General features: G+C 41.5%; 1 non-coding gene across 1 annotated transcript; it reads left to right on the top strand.

Moving 5' to 3' along the window:
* Window positions 1-7,138: 7,138 nt before the first annotated feature.
* On the top strand, window positions 7,139-7,246 carry LOC112787877 (small nucleolar RNA R71). Its single transcript, XR_003195264.1, has one exon. It is a non-coding gene; the product is annotated as a small nucleolar RNA R71 (small nucleolar RNA).
* The last annotated feature ends 298 nt before the right edge of the window (window positions 7,247-7,544 follow it).

The raw sequence follows: 7,544 nt of genomic DNA on the forward strand, positions 1-7,544 counted from the left end.
AGAGATCTGACAAAGATCCAAGAAAGAGGACTACAAAAAATAACTTAAAGGAGACTGGTATAACCAAGTCGGACTCCTACTACTTAAAAGTTATCAAAGTTGTCCCTGAAAGAGATCTGACAAAGATCCAAGAAAGAGGACTACAAATAACTTAAAGGAGACCGACCTAACGAAGTTGGACTCCTACAACTGAAAGTAATCCCTGAAGGAGACCTAGCAAAGGTCCAAGACACAGGATTACGAGAATAGCTTAGAAGGGGACCAACGTTAAGAAAGCATACAAAGCAAAGAAAACCAAAGAAATAAGTTGGACCCCCACAACCACGACCTCAAAGGATTCAAGCTACAAATAACATAACAAAAACAACCCAAGGAGGTCGAGCCGCAAGATTTTGACATCAGCAGAAAACAGAAAAGATGCCTAGTCAAAAAACTACTTTTTACAGAGTTATAAGGCCTCGAAAGGCCACCAAAAACTACTATAAAAAAAATAGAGAGCTATTGTTTGTTTTTCAAAATAAAAGTTGCTAAATAAGTGGTGCACGAAATTGTGATGTCCAGGCTCAAACGATCCTTGGCAACGTGAGCAACTTGGTACGCGCAATCGTGATTACACTTTGATTATGTAAAATTCATGGCTCTTTCTTTCCCTGGCAATGGCGCCAAGAACATGGTGCCAATACCATGGTTCACAACTTCGATACAACTAACCAGCAAGTGCACTGGGTCGTCCAAGTAATACCTTACGTGAGTAAGGGTCGAATCCCACGGAGATTGTTGGTATGAAGCAAGCTATGGTCACCTTGCAAATCTCAGTTAGGCAGATATAAACTGATAAGGGTGTTTTCGAATAATAAATAAAAGAAGGGATAGAAATACTTATGTAAATTCATCGGTGAGAATTTCAGATAAGCGAATGGAGATGCTTTCGTTCCTCTGAACCTCTGCTTTCCTACTATCTTCATCCAATCAGTCTTACTCCTTTCCATGGCTGGCTTTATGCAAGGGCATCACCGTTGTCAGTGGCTACATCCCCTCCTCTCAGTGAAAAATATGCTCACATGCTCTGTCACAGCACGGCTAATCATCTGTCGGTTCTCGATCATGCTGGAATAGGATTCACCCTCCTTTTGCGTCTGTCACTAACGCCCAGCACTCGCGAGTTTGAAGCTCGTCACAGACATTCAATCATTGAATCCTACTCGGAATACCACAGACAAGGTTTAGACTTTCCGGATTCTCTTGAATGCCGCCATCATTCTAGCTTACGCCACGAAGATTCTGGTTAGGAGATCTAAGAGATATTCATTCTAGCTTATTTCATGTAGAACGGAAGTGTTTGTCAGGCACGTGTTCATAGGGGAGAATGGTGATGAGCGTCACACATAATCATCACCTTCATCACGTTCTTGGATGCGAATGGATATCTTAGAAGCGAAATAAGATGAATTGAATAGAAAACAGTAGTACTTTGTATTAATCCTTGAGGAACAGCAGAGCTCCACACCTTAATCTATGGAGTGTAGAAACTCTACCGTTGAAAATACATAAGTGAAAGTCCAGGCATGGCCGAGATGGCCAGCCCTCAAACGTGATCTAAGATAGCATACAACTGATCAAAGATGGTCAAAAAGACTAGTAAAAGGTCCTATTTATAATAAACTAGTCACTAGGGTTTACATGAGTAAGTAATTGATGCATAAATCCACTTCTGGGGCCCACTTGGTGTGTGTTTGGGCTGAGCTTGAGTGTTGCACGTGTAGAGGTCCTTCTTGGAGTTGAACGCCAGCTTTTGTGCCAGTTTGGGCGTTCAACTCTGGTTTTGGCTCCTTTTCTGGCGCTGGACGCCAGATTTGGGTAGAAAGCTGGCGTTGAACGCCAGTTTAAGTCGTCTATTCTTGGCCAAAGTATGGACTATTATACATTGCTGGAAAGCCCTGGATGTCTACTTTCCAACGCAATTAGAAGCGCGCCATTTCGAGTTTTGTAGCTCCAGAAAATCCACTTTGAGTGCAGGGAGGTTAGAATCCAACAGCATCAGCAGTCCTTCTTCAACCTCTGAATCTGATTTCTGCTCAAGTCCCTCAATTTCAGCCAGAAAATACCTGAAATCACAGAAAAACACACAAACTCATAGTAAAGTCCAGAAATGTGAATTTAACATAAAAACTAATGAAAATATCCCTAAAAGTAACTAGATCCTACTAAAAACATACTAAAAATGATGTCAAAAAGCGTATAAATTATCCGCTCATCACAACACCAAACTTAAATTGTTGCTTGTCCCCAAGCAACTGAAAATCAAATAGGATAAAAAGAAGAGAATATACTATAAATTCCAAACTATCAATGAAACATAGCTCCAATCAAATGAGCGGGACTTATAGCTTTTTGCCTCTTGAATAGTTTTGGCATCTCACTTCATCTAATAAGGTTCAGAATGATTGGCATCTATAGGAACTCAGATTTCAGATAGTGTTATTGATTCTCCTAGTTCAGTATGATGAATCTTGAACACAGTTATTTTATGAGTCTTGGCCGTGGCCCTAAGCACTTTGTTTTCCAGTATTACCACCGGATACATAAATGCCACAGACACAGAATTGGGTGAACCTTTTCAGATTGTGACTCAGCTTTGCTAAAGTCCCCAATTAGAGGTGTCCAGGGTTCTTAAGCACACTCTTTTTTTGCTTTGGACCTTGACTTTAACCACTCAGTCTCAAGTTTTCACTTGACACCTACACGCCACAAGCACATGGTTAGGGACAGTTTGGTTTAGCCGCTTAGACCAGGATTTTATTCCTTTAGGCCCTCCTATCCACTGATGCTCAAAATCTTGGGATCCTTTTTATTTGCCCTTGCCTTTTGGTTTTAAGGGTTATTGGCTTTTTCTGCTTGCTTTTTCTTTTTCTTTCTATTTTTTTTGCCCCTTTTTTTTTTCTGCAAGCTTTGTTCTTTGCTGCTTTTTCTTGCTTCAAGAATCATTTTTATGATTTTTTAGATTATCAAATAACATATCTCCTAGTCATCATTCTTTCAATAGCCAACATATTTAACATTCTTAAACAACAACTTCAAAAGACATATGCACTGTTCAAGCATACATTCAGAAAACAAGAAGCATTGTCACCACATCAATATAATTAAGCTAAGTTCAAGGATAAATTCGAAACTCATGTACTTCTTGTTCTTTTGAATTAAAACATTTTTCATTTAAGAGAGGTGATGGATTCATAGGACATTCATAACTTTAAGACAAAGTTACTAACTTCTAATGATCATATAATGAAGACACAAACATGGATAAGCACACAACATAGAAAACGAAAAACAGAAGAAATAAGAACAAGGAATGAATCCACCTTAGTGATGGTGGCGTTTCCTTCTTGAGGAACCAATGATGTCCTTGAGCTCTTCTATGTCTCTTCCTTGGACATTCATAACTTTAAGACAAAGTTACTAACTTCTAATGATCATATAATGAAGACACAAACATGGATAAGCACACAACATAGAAAACGAAAAACAGAAGAAATAAGAACAAGGAATGAATCCACCTTAGTGATGGTGGCGTTTCCTTCTTGAGGAACCAATGATGTCCTTGAGCTCTTCTATGTCTCTTCCTTGTCTTTGTTGCTCCTCCCTCATTGCTTTTTGATCTTCTCTTATTTCATGAAGCATGATGGAGTGCTCTTGATGTTCCACCCTTAGTTGTCCCATATTGGAACTCAATTCTCCTAGGGAGGTGTTGATTTGCTCCCAATAGTTTTGTGGAGGAAAGTGCATTTGAGGCATCTCCGGGATCTCATGGAAATGAGCTTCTTGCGCCTCTTGAGCTCCATGACTGGGCTCTCTTGCTTGCTCCATCTTTTTCTTAGTGATGGGCTTGTCCTCTTTAATGAGGATATCTCCCTCTATGTCAATCCCAGCCGAATTGCATAGGTGGCAAACGAGGTGAGGAAATGCTAACCTTGCCATAGTGGAGGACTTGTCAGCCACCTTGTAGAGTTCTTGAGGTATAATCTCATGAACTTCCACCTCTTCTCCAATCATGATGCTATGGATCATGATGGCCCGGTCTATAGTAACTTCAGACCGGTTGCTAGTGGGAATGATTGAGCATTGAATGAACTCCAACCATCCTCTAGCTATAGGCTTGAGGTCCAATATTCTTAGTTGAACCGGCTTGCCTTTGGAGTCAACCTTCCATTGAGCTCCTTTTACACATATGTCCCTAAGGACTTGGTCCAACCTTTGATCAAAGTTGACTCTCCTTGTGTAGGGGCGTGCGTTCTCTTCCATGTTTGGCAAGTTGAACGCCAACCTCACATTTTCCGGACTAAAATCTAAGTATTTCCCCCGAACCATTGTAACATAGTTCTTTGGATCCGGGTTCTTACTTTGATCATGGTTCTTGGTGATCCATGCATTAGCATAGAACTCTTGAACCATTAGGATGCCGACTTGTTGGATGGGATTTGTTAGAACTTCCCAACCTCTTCTTTGAATTTCATGTCGGATCTCTGGATACTCATTTCTTTTGAGTTTGAAAGGGACCTCAGGGATCACCTTCTTCTTGGCCACAACATCATAGAAGTGGTCTTGATGGGCTTTGGAGATGAACCTTTTCCTCTCCCATGACTCGGATGTGGAAGCTTTTGTCTTCCTTTTCCTCTTTCTAGAGGATTCTCCGGTCTTAGGTGCCATCAATGGTAATGGAAAAACAAAAAGCTTATGCTTTTACCACACCAAACTTAGAATTTTGCTCACCCTCGAGCAATAAAAGAATGAATAGATGAAGAAGAAGAAGAAATGGAGGAGAGGCGGGTGGGAAATTGGTTTTGAATTTTTGAAGGTAGGTGGAGTTTATGAGGTAGGTTTATGGGGAAGAGTGGATGGATGTGAGTGGTGAAGAGGTGATGGGGAAGAGTGTTTATTGGGATATGTGAAAGAGAGTGGTGAGAAGAAGTGAGTGGAGGTAGGTGGGGATCCTGTGGGGTCCACAGATCCTGAGGTGTTTAAGGATTTACATCTCTGCACCCATTAGGCATGTAAAAATGCCTTTGCACACAACTCTGGGCGTTCAGCGCCAGGTTGGTGGCCATTTTGGGCGTTCAACGCCCATTTGTGTGCCATTTCTGGCGTTGAACGCCAGAACCATGCCTGTTCTGGCGTTCAGCACCCAGAAGCTGCCCATTTTGGGCGTTCAGCGCCAGAACCATGCTCTGTTCTGGCGCTGAACGCCAGACAGATGCTCCTCCAGGGTGTGATTTTTCTTCTGCTGTTTTTGATTCCGTTTTCAATTTTTATATTTATTTTGTGACTCCACATGATCATGAACCTACAAAGACATATAACTAAGAAAAATATAGTTAGATAAATAAAAATTGGGTTGCCTCCCAACAAGCGCTTCTTTAATGTCAATAGCTTGACAGTGGGCTCTCATGGAGCCTCACAGATGTTCAGAGCATTGTTGAAACTCTCCAACACCAAACTTAGAGTTTGGATATGGGAGTTCAACACCAAACTTAGAGTTTGGTTGTGGCCTCCCAACACCAAACTTAGAGTTTGACTGTGGGGGCTCTGGTTGACTCTGCTTTGAGAGAAGCTTTTTCTGCTTCCTCTCCATGGTTGCAGAGGGAGATCCTTGAGTTTTAAACACAAGGGAGTCCTCATTCCATTGAAGGACTATTTCACCTCTGTCAACATCAATCACAGCTTATGTTGTGGCCAGGAAAGGTCTTCCTAGGATGATGGATTTATCCTCTTCCTTTCCAGTATCCAAGACTATGAAATCAGCAGGGATGTAAAGGCCTTCAACCTTTACTAACACGTCCTCTACTTGTCCATAAGCCTGTTTTCTTGAACTGTCTGCCATCTCTAATGAGATTTTAGCAGCTTGCACCCCATAGATTCCCAGTTTCTCTATTACAGAGAGGGGCATGAGGTTTATTCCTGAACCAAGGTCACATAGAGCCTTAAAGATCATGGTGCCTATGGTACATGGTATTATGAACTTTCCAGGATCCTGTCTCTTCTGAGGCAATGTCAGTTGATCCAGATCACTTAGTTCATTGATGAACAAGGGAGGTTCAACTTCCCAAGTATCAATACCAAATAATTTGGCATTCAGCTTCATGATTGCACCAAGAAACTTGGCAGTTTGCTCTTCAGTAACATCCTCATTCTCTTCAGAAGAGGAATACTCATCAGAGCTCATGAAGGGCATAAGGAGGTTCAATGGAATCTCTATGGTCTCTAGATGAGCCTTAGAGTCCTTTTGTTCCTCAGAGGGAAGCTCCTTATTGATCACTGGACGTCCCAGGAGGTCTTCCTCCTTGGGATTCACGTCCTCCACTCCCCTTGTAGGTTCGGCCATGGTGCTTATGTCAATGGCCTTGCACTCTCCTTTTGGGTTCTCTTCTGTATTGCTTGGGAGAGTACTGGGAGGGATTTCAGTGATCCTTTTACTTAGCTGGCCCACTTGTGCTTCCAAATTTCTAATGGAAGATCTTATTTCATTCATGAAACTTACAGTGGCCTTAGACAGATCAGAGACTAAGTTTCCCAGATTAGAAGTATTTTGTTCAGAGTTCTCTGTCTGTTGCTGAGTGGATGATGGAAAAGGCTTGCTGTTGCTAAACCTGTTTCTTCCACCATTATTAAAGCCTTGTTGAGGCTTTTGATCCTTCCATGAGAAATTTGGGTGATTTCTCCATGATGAGTTATAGGTGTTTCCATAAGGTTCACCTAAGTAATTCACCTCTGCTATTGCAGGGTTCTCAGGATCATAAGCTTCTTGTTCATAAGAAGCCTCTTGAGTACTGTTGGATGCAGCTTGCATTCCATGCAGACTCTGAGAGATCATATTGACTTGCTGAGTCAATATTTTATTCTGAGCCAATATGGCATTCAGAGTATCAACTTCAAGAACTCCCTTCTTCATAGGCGTCCCATTACTCACAGGATTCCTTTCAGAAGTGTACATGAACTGGTTATTAGCAACCATGTCAATGAGTTCTTGAGTTTCTGCAGGCGTTTTCTTTATGTGAATGGATCCACCTGCAGAAGTGTCCAGTGACATCTTTGATAGCTCAGATAAACCATCATAGAATATATCCAGGATGGTCCATTCTGAAAGCATGTCAGAAGGACACTTTTTGGTCAACTGTTTGTATCTTTTCCAAGCTTCATAGAGGGATTCACCTTCTTTCTGTCTGAAGATTTGAACATCAGCTCTAAGCTTGCTCAGCTTTTGAGGAGGAAAGTACTTGGCTAAGAAAGCCGTGACCAGCTTATCCCAAGAGTTCAGGCTGTCTTTGGGTTGAGAATCCAACCATAATCTAGCTCTGTCTCTTACAGCAAAAGGGAAAAGCATGAGCCTGTAGACTTCAGGATCTACTCCATTAGTCTTAACAGTATCACATATCTACAAGAATTCAGTTAAGAACTGAAAAGGATCTTTAGATGGAAGTCCATGAAACTTGCAGTTCTGCTGCATCAGAGAAACTAATTGAGGTTTCAGCTCAAAGTTGTTTGCTCCA

This window comes from Arachis hypogaea, chromosome 20, assembly GCF_003086295.3.
Source record: "Arachis hypogaea cultivar Tifrunner chromosome 20, arahy.Tifrunner.gnm2.J5K5, whole genome shotgun sequence".
Taxonomy (NCBI): Eukaryota; Viridiplantae; Streptophyta; class Magnoliopsida; order Fabales; family Fabaceae; genus Arachis; species Arachis hypogaea.